Here is a 14213-nt window from a genome sequence, read left to right as displayed (position 1 = left end):
TGAGTACAAATGATGTTAATGCAGTAAACAATGGAAATGAAATGTTCGAACCAAACCATCAAGCAAGTATGGGTTGGGAAACTGTTCAAAGGCGTAGACGAAAAGGGGGCAAAGTCATATTTGGTGAAAATAATGTACCTAATGATTTGGAAGTGGTGGCGACCAAGAAATGGATTCATATATCAAAGTTTAAGCCAACTGTTTCATGCGATCAAATTATCAATTATATTGCTGCCAACTCCAACATTGATAAAGCTAATATGGAATGCTATAAATTAGTAAAGAAAGACGCTAATTTAAGTGAATTAAAAAGTGTTAATTTTAAGCTGGGTGTAGTATCTAGTTTTTATAATGATATTTTTAACTCTAAATTGTGGCCTACCGATATAAGGGTACGTCCGTTTAAAAATTTTCAAAAAAGGGAAATACAACCCTTAGTTCAGTAGTAGATACTGCACATAATCTAAAAGTATTTTATCAAAATATGTCAGGTATTCGCACAAAGGCCAATGAAATCATGAATTTTACGTCCCAATGTGACTTTGATTTAATTCTCATTGCTGAGACCTGGCTTAATTCCGACTTTTATGATGCCGAATTTTTCGACATGAATTTGTTTAATGTATATCGGAAGGATAGAAATGCTTATCGTACAGGATTATCCCGGGGTGGGGGTGTTCTTATTGCTGTAAAATCTAAATACAAATCCTATTTATGTAAAATTGATGATGATGATGGTCTTTTGGATCAAATTGCACTATATGTAATTGGATTTAATCAAAAACTGTTAATATCTCTATCGTATATACCTCCTGGAAGTCATGATAATATCTATTCTAAACATGTCTCTAATATTGTTAATTTGGAAGAGAATATGTGTTCTGATACTAATTTATGTGTAATGGGAGATTTTAATTTATCAAGTATTTGTTGGACCATGATGAACGACAATTATTTTTTAACGCCTAGTAATGTTAATAAAGAGTTTGAAGTTAATTTTATCGATGCGTTATTGAGCGTTGGTTTGGTTCAAATTAATCATATTGCTAATAAAATGCGTCGATTTCTTGATTTAATTTTTGTATCACGCGACTGCAATTTCAAAATATATGAATGTTTGATTCCAGTATCTCCTCCAAGTGTTCATCATGTTCCTACAATTATAGAAATGGAATGTTTTATGTACATCCCAAATGATACTTCTGAGTGTTTCAATTTTAATTACAACGCATGTAACTTTGATGTGCTAAATTCGATGCTTTCATCTATAAATTGGGTATCGATGTTTCCTACGTGTGAACCATCCAATTGTTATGATATTTTTCTGGCAAAGGTTTTAGACATTCTTAAATTGAATGTTCCTCTAAACAAGAAAAAGCCCTATAAGCTTCCATGGTATACTAAAGGCCTAAAAAAATTAAAAAATCTGCGCAATAAATTCCATAATCGATTCATTAAATCTGGTAATCTGGAAGAGCAAGTCAAATTTTTACATTATCAAAAAGAATTTAATTTTTTAAACAAATTTCTTTATAAACAATACATTCTTTCTAAAGAGAATGAAATTAAAGTAAATGTTAAACATTTTTGGTCGTTTGTGAAGTCTAAGAAGAAATCTTCAGATATCCCATCTACTGTTCAATATAACAGTTGCATCTCGCAGTCTGGCCATGATGTTGTAAACATGTTTGCTAATTTTTTCCAATCTAATTTTGAGCAGCCTTCCACTTGTAATATGACGCTACCATTTTCTTATTCAGCCATAAATTTGGGAAGTATTTATATCTGTGAGGATGATGTTTTTGAAGCTATTGGTGCAATTAAAAATAGCTATAAAAGTGATGCTGATGGTCTTTGTGCTTATTTCTTAAAAAGTTGCTGTTTTAGCATTGTTTCCGTTTTGACTTTTATATTTCGCCTATCTCTTAAGAAAGGTATTTTTATAGCCAAGTGGAAGATAGCATCAATTACTCCTGTATTTAAAGAGGGTAGAAAAGATGATGTTACATGTTACAGGCCAATATCAAAACTTTCGTGTGTTTCGAAAATATTTGAAAATATCATTTTCAAAAAATTATTTTTTCTTTGCAAGTCTACTATCTCTCCTTACCAGCATGGGTTTTTCTCGGGTAGATCTACCACATCGAATTTAACATTATTTACAGATTACTGTATGACCGCCCTCGAGCGAGGTAAACAAGTAGAAGTTATTTACACTGACTTAAGCAAAGCTTTTGATAAAGTTTCGCATAGTATTTTACTTGCTAAGTTACAGAATCTAGGTTTGCATTCAAATTTTCTAAAATGGATTCATTCATATCTAACTAACAGAGTGTGTAAAGTTAAAGTTGAAGGATACGTGTCTCAGCCATATTTTCAGACATCGGGAGTACCTCAGGGTAGCATCCTTGGCCCACTTCTTTTTAACTTATTTATCAATGACATCTCTTCATGTTTTTCGCATTCCAATTTTCTTTTGTATGCTGATGACTTGAAATTTTTTACTAAAATTGAGTCTCTACAAGATATAAATGATTTGCAAGTTGATTTAGATAACTTAGTCATGTGGTGCAACATCAATAAGCTTTTTTTGAACCTTTCAAAATGTTTTCACGTTTCTTATTTTAGATCACTTAATCCCATTCAACCAACCTTCAAAATTGGCAGCCACAATCTTACTAAGGTAACTTCCATTCGTGATCTAGGCATTATATTTGATACATCACTATCATTTATTCCACATATAGACCACATTATTCCTGAGGCCTACAAGGTTCTTGCATTTATCAAAAGAAATTGTGCGGAATTTTCTGATCCTAATACCGCAAAATTAATTTATACGGCATTTGTTAGATCTAAACTAGAATACGCTTCAATTGTTTGGGATCCTCAATGTAGTGCTCACATTGTTCGCATTGAGAGAATTCAAAAAAACTTTACAAAGTTTGCCCTTAAAAACTTATTTCCTGCTCAGATGCCTCCATATAGATCTAGATTTTTGTTACTTGGCTTGCAATCCTTAGAATCTCGTAGAAAATATCAATCGGCTTGCTTCATATTTGACTTGCTTAATAATAATATTGATTCACCGGATTTGTTGTCTTTAGTTCCAACATTTGTTCCTCCAAGAAGCTTACGAGTTGTAAATTTGTTTGACATACCGTTCCACCGCACCAACTATGCGAGAAATGGGCCTTTAACACGAACTTTTTTGAATTTAAATTTTATCAACAACAGGCTTCAAAGGGAGTCAAAACCATGTATTGATTTTAGCACATCAAAAGAAATTTTTAGATCCATTTTATATTATATATTTTTGTAGTATGCACCTCTTTATTATCATACATTACTATTTAAAAATTTGTTACGGAAGTCATCTTAGTCTGTAAGGATATTTGTTCCATTGACTAATAAACAAATAAATAAATAAATAAAAATAAATATACAAATTTAGAATCCCATGACATAAAAATAATGGAAGTAAGTGTCACAGGCACACGGGGGCAATTTATCGCCACTCCCATGGGTGGCCACCAGAGAACTGCATGAGACCCTCAATTTTGCACGCAAAATGCCACTTGTGCCAAAGCAAGTGACTGTTATGCATGTCACATCAAAACAATGTTAGCTAGAAACGCTCTTCATATGACAATAGAGCAAGAGTTGATCGAACGTTTCAGCAATCGTTTAGTGGATGTACTTTTCAATTTGAGTGTCGGACATTGCATGTTGTTTGCCAATAAGCACTACTCAGATGAGTGCCTTGTGAAGCCAAAGCAAGCAGAGGAATGCCACAACAGACAAACAAACGGCAAAGACACATAGATTGGCAATGTTCAGCCCTTCACGATAGTGTTGATGCCAAGTCATACGCATTCAGTGTTGCCGTTTTGGGCTTTAAAAATTTAACTGAAATTTTGTCTTAAAAAAAAAAAGAAACATTCAGTGAATTTTTTCTCTAAGAACAAAATTTTGGTAAAATTTTCTCTAAAAACAAAAATTTTATTGAAATTTTCTGTAAAAAAAATTTTATTGAAATTTTCTCCAAAGGCATGATTTCAGTGAAATTTTCTCTAAAGACAAAATTTTTGTGAAATTTTCTCTAAAGACAAAATTTTAGTAAAATTTTCTCTTAAGGCAAAATTCCACTGAAATTTTCTCTTAAGGCAAAATTTCACTGAAATTTTCTCTAAAGACAACATTTCATTGAAATACCTTAAAGACATAATTTCAGAGTAATTTCGTTGAAGACATAATTCTAGAGAAATTAGCTTTAAAGACAAAAATTCAGTAACATTTCTCTAACAACTAAAAATTTAGAGAAATTCTTTCTTACGACAAAATTTCAGTGAAATTTTCTCTAAAGACTGACTTTTAGTGAAATTTACTTTAAAGACAAAATTTCCGTAAAATTTACTCTAAACACAAAATTATACCAACTCACGGCCCTTGAAGCCATCACACTTAATATGGTTGAAAAGTCTTCTAACCAAAGACGAAACGCGTACCATAGTGGTTGTAGTGTGTTGCTATCTTTGGCTTTCCTTTTCCTTTGGCATCTTCTATCATTGAGCTCGTCTCGAAAAAGAAACAAACAAAAAATGGTAAAATTTAATCATCTTCGGCCTAACAGGCAAAAATGAAAAATTCGGTAGAGCCCGGCCAGGATTCGAACCTGGGCACACGGAGCAACAGCGAGAGCCATTGCCGTTGTCTTAGCGTTCGAAGCCATCAATACAACTTCCAACAGATGCCCAAAATCATGTGTAGTATGGAAGAAGTGTAATTTGTCACAGAAAGAATGTCTGTCATTACACAAAAATACATGCATTGGGAAAAGTACAGCTAATAGACAGGGTTGTCGAGTGTGGTTAATGTGTGTTTATTGTATCATAGATGCATTTTCGCTATTAATACGATTCAAATACAACATACCAACGCACGGCGCTTGAAGCCATCACACCTAATATGGTTGAAAACTCTTCTAGCCAAAGACGAAACGCGTCCCATAGTGGTGGGTGTGTGTTGCTATCTTTGGCTTTTGTTTTCCATTTGCATCTCCGATCATTGAGCTCGTCTCAAAAGAGAAACAAACAAAATTACAGTTAGCTTTGTTTTAAAGACAGAATTTCAGGAAACTTTCTTTCAAGACAATATTTTAGTGAAATGTTCTTTAAAGGGAAAAATTCAGTAGAAATTCTGTGACTTTTTATACCCACCACCATAGGAGGGGCGGGTATACTAATCTAGTCATTCCGTTTGTAACACTTCGAAATATTCATCTAGGACGCGCTTGAAATATTGCTCAGTTACTGCAAATTTGCAATTTTTGCCCATGAACATTCCACTAAGGAACAGGGCTAAACTTCTCACATATCAATGAGTGCAATACGATTGAAGTTCTTTAAATTCAATGATAATGGGCCTCCTTTTTATAGTCGAGTCCGAATGGCGTGCCGCAATGTGACACCTCTTTGGAGAGAAGTTTTACATGGCATAGTACCTCACAAATGTTACCAGCATTAGGAGGGGAAACCACCGCTGAAAATTTTTTCTAATGGTCTCTCCTGGATTCGAACCCAGGCGTTCAGCGTCATAGGCGGACATGCTAATCTCTACGCTACGGAGGCCTCTGCAAATACTAAGTATTGATATAGGTAGCTGGGGAGTGCAAATGGGCCATATCGGTTCAGATTAGGATATAGCTCGCATTTAAACCGATCTCCCGATTTGACTTCTTGAGCCCCTGGCTAAAATTGTGGCCATAGTGTTCTATTATGACTTCCAATAAATGTGCAAAGTACGGTCTAAATCGTTCAAGAACCTGATATAGCTCCAATATAAATCGATCTCCCGATTTGACTTCCAGAGCCGCTGAAAGTCGCAATTTTTGTCCGATTTGGCCGACATTTTGCCCATAGTGTTCTGTTATGACTCCCAACGATTGTTCCAAGTACGGTCAAAATAGGTCTATAACCTGTTATAGCTTCCATGTAAACCGATCTCCCGATTTGCCTTCTTGAGCCCTAACAAGCCATAAATTTTTATTTTTTTACCCACCACCGCAGGATAGAGGGTATATTCATTTAGTCATGCCGTTTGCAACACATCGAAATATCAATTTCCGACCCTACAAAGAATACATATTTCGATTCGTCGTAAAATTCTAAGACGATTTAACGATGTCCGTGTGTCTGTCCGTCTATTCATCTGTCCGTCCGTCTGTTGTATTCACTCTACATGTTTCAAAAATTAAGATATAAGGCTGAAATTTGGCACAGATACGTCTTTTTGATGCACGCTGGTTAAGTTGTTGTAAAGGGTCTGAAGCCCACAAAAGCTTTATTTTTCAACCGATTTCGCTGAAACTTGAAACAGTAAGTAGTTTTAGGCCTTCTAACATAGGACCCAAATATGGTTCAGATCGGACTATATTTAGATATAGCTGCCATATAGATCGATCAGCCGATAAAGGGTCTGAAACCCATAAAAGCTTTATTTTTCAACCAATTTTGCTGAAACTTGATACAATGAGTAGTTTTGGGTCTATTAACATCTGACCCATTTATGGTTCAGATCGGACTATATTTAGATGAATCTGCCATATAGTCCGATCTCCCGATAAAGGGTCTGAAGCCCATAAAAACTTTATTTAATGCCCAATTTCGCTGAAATTTTAAATGTTTGGTTATTTTAAGCCTCCCGACATCTGATTTAAATATGGTTCAGATCGGACTATATTTAGATATAGCTGCCATATAGACCGATCTCCCGATAAAGGGTCTGAAGCCGATAAAAGCTTTATTTTTCAACCGATTTCGCTGAAATTTGAAACAGTGAGTGGTTTAAAGCCTTCTAACATAGGACACAAATATAGTTCAGATCGGACTATATCTAGATATAGCTGCTATATAGACCGATCTCCCGATAAAGGGTCTGAAGCCGATAAAAGCTTTATTTTTTAACCGATTTCGCTGAAATTTGAAACAGTGAGTAGTCTTAGGCCTTCTAACATGGGACCCGAATATGGTTCAGATCGGACTATATTTAGATATAGCTGCCATATAAACCGATCTGCCGCTAAAGAGTCTGAAGCCCATAAAAACTTTGTTTATTGCCCAATTTCGCTGAAATTTTAAACAGTGAGTAGCTGCAAGCCTGCCGTCATCTGACCTAAATAAGGTTCAGATCGGACTATATTTAGATATAGCTGCCATATAGACCGATCTCTCGATAAAGGGTCTGAAACCCATAAAAGCTTTATTTTTTATTCGATTTCATTAAAATATGAAGCAGTGAGTAGTTTTGAGCCACCTAATATGAGACCCAAATATGGTGCAGATCGGACGTTATTTATATATAGCTGCCATATAGACCGATCTCCCGATAAAGAGCCTAAAGCCCATAAATCCTTTATTTTTTATCCGATTTCACTAACATTTTAAATAGTGGGTAGTTTCATTCCTCTCAACTTTGAACCCAAATATGGTTCAGATCGGACTTTATTTAGATATAGCTGCCATATAGACCGATCTGCCGATAAGGGGTCTGAAGTCCATAAAAACTTTATTTATTGCCCAATTTCGCTGAAATTTTAAACAGTTAGTTATTTTAATCCTCCCGATGTCTCATCTAAGTATCGTTCAGTTCGGACTATATTTAGATATAGCTGCCATATAGACCGATCTCCTAATAAAGGGTCTGAAGCCCATAAAAGCTTTATTTTTTATCCAATTTCACTGAAATTTGAAACAGTTAGTAGTTTTAGTCATTCTTACATATGATCCAAATATGGTTCAGATCGGACTATATTTAGATATAGCTGCCATGTAGACCGAGCTCCCGATAAAGGTTCTGAAGTCCATAAAAGCTTTATTGTTCAACCGATTGAAATTTGAGACAGTGAGTACTTTTAGGCCTTCTATCATAGGACTAAAATATGGTTCAGATCGGACTATATTTAAATATAGCTGCCATATAGATCGGTCTGCCGATAAATGGTCTGAAGCCCCTAAAAGTATTATTTTCTATTCAATTTCACTGAAATTTTAAACAGTGAGTAGCTTTAGGCCACCCGCCATCCTACCCAAATATGGTAATAATAGGACAGTATTTAGATATAGCTGTCATACAGATCGATATGCCGGTTAAGGGTCTGAATTTTAAATACAAAATTCAACAGTCACTTATAAATACCACTTCACTTATATAATACCACTCAATGTCCGTGCCGAATTTGGGTGCATAAGTTATCCAATTTTCATCGGATTGTGACGAAAGGAGGTTTACATATATACCCGATGTGGTGGGTTTCCAACTTAATGCCGAACTTAATGCCATTTTATTTATTTTATTTTTTTGGGAAAAAATTTTCAGAGAAGTTTTCTTACAAGACAAAATTTCATTAAAAGTTCCTCTTAGGGCAAAATTTAAGTGACATTTTCTTTTTAGTCAAAATTTTATTGAAATTTCCTTTAAAGAATTTTTTTTTTTTTTTTGATAGAAAATTTCACTTTAATTTTGTCTTAAAAGGAAATTTCAGTGAATTGATAAAGAGCCTCTTAATTTCGTCGTCAATGGCATGGTGAGCGTGGGTGAGTGCATGAGTTCCACGTACTGTAATTAACCTGATAAAAATCTTCCTACTCATGATTAAAAGCAACGATGGCGTCAACAAGGCAGTTGGGTCGATGGTGATTTGTGCAGATGATTTCTAGGAACAAAAGCAGTAGGCTACAAACCAACACAGCTTTACCTCAAACCCCACTCTAAAGACAATAAATCAAGACAGACTCCTGTTGCTGCCTAGCAACTGATTGCTCTCGTATAACCTACTTATCGATTACTTTATCTTCTGAATGGTTTCCCTGTATGTGAAAGTGTGTTTATAAGCATCTCTTGGCTTCCTAATGCCCTTGATAATACAAAGGACCCATAAGAGTGTATGGGTGACATGTATGTGTGCTTGTATTAGTATGCTTAAATGAATGATTGAGTAGATGTTGATGGAATAAGCATTTCCCATTGTCGGATTAATTGCTGTGGTGTTCTTCTGTTTGGTCTGTTCGATTGTCAGCGTTCAAGTCACTTATCTTTAACGACCAAATGAGACAACACAAAGACGAATGACTTTATATGAAAAGAAGTTAATGATACAGTTATTTGAGGGTCTGTATCATTTCTTAATAATGTTTAAATAGAATTCCTGAAATTAATAAATTATAGCTGAACATTAGTGTTTGGAAATGTCCTTTTTTTCGGTTTTTAAATAGAAATATTCCCTTCGAAGGATATTTCATTGAATACTTGAATTTAAAGAAAATTTCTTGAAAATTTTGTATACAGAGAAAATTTCATGAAAATTTTGTATACAGAGAAAATTCTTGGAAATTAAGTCTGAACATAAAATAGAATACGAATTTGATATCCAAATGTAGGACCATAACACCAACCAAAGGGTAAAAATTTTTCGACCCTGCCAATATGTGGCTCAAATGAAGGGTATTTGAGATTAGAAAACGAATTTGATATCCAACCAATTTTCTGGGGATCTATCGCTTTCCCAAAATACCCCATAAAGAGCAATTTTTTGCTGACCATCGCAATAAGGGGCTTAAGTAAAGGTATTTGGGAATTTGATATCCAAATGTAGGACCATGTATTTAAGGCATCACCCCTTCCCCAAAACACCCCCCAAAGGTAAACATTTTTCGACCATGCCAATATGTGGCTCAAATGAAGGGTATTTGAGATTAGAAATCGAATTTGATAACCAATTTTGGGACCATGTGTGGGACGCCTCCTCTTGTAAACTTCCCTCAAAACCAATGGCAATATGGGGTTTAAAAAAATGGTATTTGAGAGAAGAGCATGATGCTGACATTTTTCGGGGCCATGTGTCTGGGGAACCACCTCACCCCCGAAAACACCACTAAATGAGAATACCGGGCTGAAGTAAAGTATTTTAAAAATGAAGGCCACCGTAGCGCATAGGTTACCATGTCCTCCTATGACGCTGAACGCCTGGGTTCGAATCCCGGCGAGACCATCAGCAACAATTTTCAGCGGTGGTTTTTCCCTCCTAATGCTGGCAACATTTGTGAGGTACTATGGCATGTAAAACTTCTCTCCAAAGAGGTGTGGCACTGCGTTCGGACTCGGCCATAAAAAGGAGGCCCCTTATCATTGGAGGCCACCGTAGCGCAGAGGTTAGCATGTCCGCCTATGACGCTGAAAACCTGGGTTCGAATCCTGGCGTGACCATAAAGAAAAAAATTTTCAGCGGTGGTTTTCCCCTTCCTAATGCTGGCAACATTTGTGAGGTACAATGCCATGTAAAACTTCTCTCCAAAGAGGTGTCGCACTGCGGAACGCCGTTCGGACTCGGCCATAAAAAGGAGGCCCCTTATCATTGAGCTTAAACTTGAATCGGACTGCACTCATTGATATGTGAGAAGTTTGCCTCTGTTCCTTAGTGGAATGTTCATCAGCGGAGCGGGCCGGTCCAAATTTTATAGAAGTGTTGTCTCTTTTGCTGTCGCCGCATAGCATAAGGACTGTGACCTCTTGACCAATAGCTGAAATAAAAATTAAAATCCTGATTATCTGTCGTTGCCTTACCTTAACCATTCGCTTTAACCCAAATAAATTTATTTGCAATACAATTTGTTTACATCATTTATTTAAATCAGCTTATGTCTACTTATATACCTCTAAATTCTTAATCCTAGATAATATTTTGGTTTTTTTTTCCTTTTTGTCTTTACCATTTAAAATTTATGATATACAAAATAAATAAATTTACCCTATTTATTTATCATATTTACAGATTTGTTGTCATTTTACAAAGAAGTAAAGAAAACCAAATAAATCCAAATAAATCCAAATGTTGTCAGCAAGAACACCTGTGGGTTCCATACAATCCCCTCCTTGCCTCTGGAAAATGTGATAAATGCTGTTGTACAAAATTATGGGGGTTCCCTGGAAAAAAAAAACACACAACAGACCATAAAAAACAGAAAATTTGTTAATTTTGTTACTAAAAGTCATTTTTATCAGCAATATACAGGATATGAATGAGAATTAAGAGAACAAAAAATATTTATGGCATTTTTCTTGGTGCATTTAATTTTTCATATACACATTCACATTTCATGTAAGATTTGTCAGACTGTAAAAGTGCTTTTATTGTTTTATAACGATAATAAAATCTTCTGGGCTCAGCAGCACAAAACTTAAAGAGTGCTCCTTCATACGTAGGTGCTCCTTCACACAGAGTGTTCATCTGTGCTGTTTTTGTGTACCCACACACATTGTTGATACATATAATTCTTAGCTTAATTCATATGGTAAGATTTTACATGCACACAGCATTTTTCCATGAAATTTTCTCTAAAGACAAAATTTCCATGAAATTTTCTCTAAAAAATAAATTTCCATGAAATTTCGTTAAAGACAAAATTTCCATGAAATTTTCTCTAAAGACAAAATTTCCATGAAATTTTCTCTAAAGACAAAATTTCCATGAAATTTTCTCTAAAGACAAAATTTCCATGAAATTTTCTCTAAAGACAAAATTTTCATGAAATTTTCTCTAAAGACAAAATTTCCATGAAATTTTCTCTAAAGACAAAATTTCCATGAAATTTTCTCTAAACACAAAATTTCCATGAAATTTTCTCTAAAGACAAAATTTCCATGAAATTTTCTCTAAACACAAAATTTCCATGAAATTTTCTTTAAAGACAAAATTTCCATGAAATTTTCTCTAAAGACAAAATTTCCATGAAATTTTCTCTAAAGACAAAATTTCCATGAAATTTTCTCTAAAGACAAAATTTCCATGAAAATTTCTCTAAAGACAAAATTTCCATGAAATTTTCTCTAAAGACAAAATTTCCATGAAATTTTCTCTAAAGATTAAATTTCCATGAAAATTTCTCCAAGGACAAAATTTCCATGAAATTTTCGCTAGAGACAAAATTTCCATGAAATTTTCACTAAAGATAAAATTTCCATGAAAATTTCTCTAAAGACAAAATTTCCATGAAATTTTCCATGAAATTTTCTCTAAAGACAAAATTTTCATGACATTTTCTCTAAAGACAAAATTTCCATGAAATTTTCTCTAAAGACAAAATTTTCATGAAAATTTCTCTAAAGACAAAATTTCCATGAAATTTTCTCTAAAGATAAAATTTCCATGAGATTTTCTCTAAAGACAAAATTTCTTGGAAATTTTCTCTAAAGACAAAATTTCCATGAAATTTTCTCTAGAGATAAAATTTCCATGAAAATTTCTCTAAAGATAAAATTTCCATGAAAATTTCTCTAAGGACAAAATTTCCATGAAATTTTCGCTAAAGACAAAATTTCCATGAAATTTTCTCTAAAGACAAAATTTCCATGAAATTTTCTCTAAAGACAAAATTTCCATGAAATTTTCTTTAAAGACAAAATTTCCATGAAATTTTCTCTAAAGACAAAATTTCCATGAAATTTTCTCTAAAGACAAAATTTCCATGAAATTTTCTCTAAAGACAAAATTTCCATGAAATTTTCTCTAAAGACAAAATTTAAATGAAATTTTCTCTAAAGACAAAATTTCCATGAAATTTTCTCTAAAGATTAAATTTCCATGAAAATTTCTCTAAGGACAAAATTTCCATGAAATTTTCGCTAGAGACAAAATTTCCATGAAATTTTCTCTAAAGACAAAATTTACAATGCCATGTAAAACTTCTCTCCATAGAGGTGTCGCACTGCGGCACGCCGTTCGGACTCAGCTATAAAAAGGAGACCCCTTATCATTGAGCTTAAACTTGAATCGGACTGCACTCATTGATATGTGAGAAGTTTGCCTTGTTCCTTAGTGGAATATTCATGGGCAAAATTTGCAATTTTTTAAATTTTTAATTTCCGAGAATTTTCTCAAAATACAAAATTTTCATGAAACTTGCTCTACAGACAAAACATTAAAAAAAAAAAAAAATTTTTGAAGGCAAAATTGCGTAAAATTTTCTATTTCCGAAAATTTTCTCTTGACAAAATTTCCGAATATTTTCTCTTAACAAAATTTTCCAAAATTTTCTCTTAAAAATTTTCTCTTGACAAAAAATTCCGTCCGTCCGTCGGTCTGTCCGTCCGTCTGTCCGTCTGTTCGTCCGTCCGTTCGTTCGTCTGTCCGTTCGTTCGTCTGTCCGTCCGTCCGTTCGTCTGTCTGTCGAAAGCACGCTAACTTTCGAAGGAGAAAAGCTAACCACTTGAAATTTTGCAAAAATGCTTTTTATTAGTGTAGGTCGGTTGGGATTGTAAATGGGCCATATCGGTCCATGTTTTGATATAGCTGTCATATAAACCGATCTGGGATCTTGACTTCCTGAGCCTCTAGAGTGCGCAATTATTATCCGATTTGCCATCAACATACATGTTTATTATGGTCTGAATCGGTCTATAGCCCGATACAGCTCCTATATAAATCGATCTCTCTATTTACTTTTTGACCCCTAAAGAGTGCAATTCTTATTCGAATTGGCTGACATTTTACACAGGTCTTCAACATAGAAATTTAATTGTGGTCCAAACCGGACCATATCTTGATATCGCTCTAATAGCGGAGCAAATCTTTTCTTATATCCTTTTTTGCCCAAGAAAAGATGCCGGGAAAAGAACTCGAAAAATGCGATCCATGGTGGAGGGTATATAAGCACGCTTTTATTTGTTATCTTTAATTATAGCCCAGATTAAAGTCTTAAGTCCCATTCCAATTTTTTATGCTCCTCAAAGTCATTTCTCATGTTGGCTATTATCCTTGAAACTTCTTCCAATTGTTAGATGCTAACAATAAAAATATTTTTATAACAGACGATTAAAATGTAAAATATTCGCATTATTTAAATATGAATGGGGGAAAAACCCAAATGAATTTTCCCCACAACTGAGATCACACCTTGATTCGCAGAATCCTTCATACATACTCAAATATATGCATATGAGTTCTCCAAAGAACACAAAGGATTTTAGATTTCTTGACAAAAGCAAGGAGAGATGAAATCATAATTGTGCACACTTAGCCTCCTTTTGTTGTCATACCTAGAACCCAGCATGGCAGAAATCCCCATCACATCCCCAGGCCAGGAGATGGTGTGTGCTACAGCAGGCGATTGAATTTAGATCTTGGGCATAAATTACAATTTCCATTTGAATGCACTCTG

General features: G+C 34.4%; 1 protein-coding gene across 3 annotated transcripts in view; it reads right to left on the bottom strand.

Annotated features, from left to right (window-relative positions):
* Positions 1–10784: 10784 nt before the first annotated feature.
* Positions 10785–14213, bottom strand: part of LOC106091186 (uncharacterized) — a 118538-nt gene continuing 115109 nt past the window's right edge. For all 3 annotated transcript variants that reach the window (XR_009398512.1, XR_009398511.1, XM_059370070.1), the window contains one exon: positions 10785–10980. The gene's annotated coding sequence lies outside the window, so the exon portion shown is untranslated. The remainder of the gene's footprint in view (positions 10981–14213) is intronic.

This window comes from Stomoxys calcitrans, chromosome 5 (genome assembly GCF_963082655.1).
Source record: "Stomoxys calcitrans chromosome 5, idStoCalc2.1, whole genome shotgun sequence".
In the NCBI taxonomy this organism is placed as follows: Eukaryota; Metazoa; Arthropoda; class Insecta; order Diptera; family Muscidae; genus Stomoxys; species Stomoxys calcitrans.
Note: the sequence above shows the minus strand (reverse complement) of the source record. Positions and strands in the feature narration are given on the sequence as shown.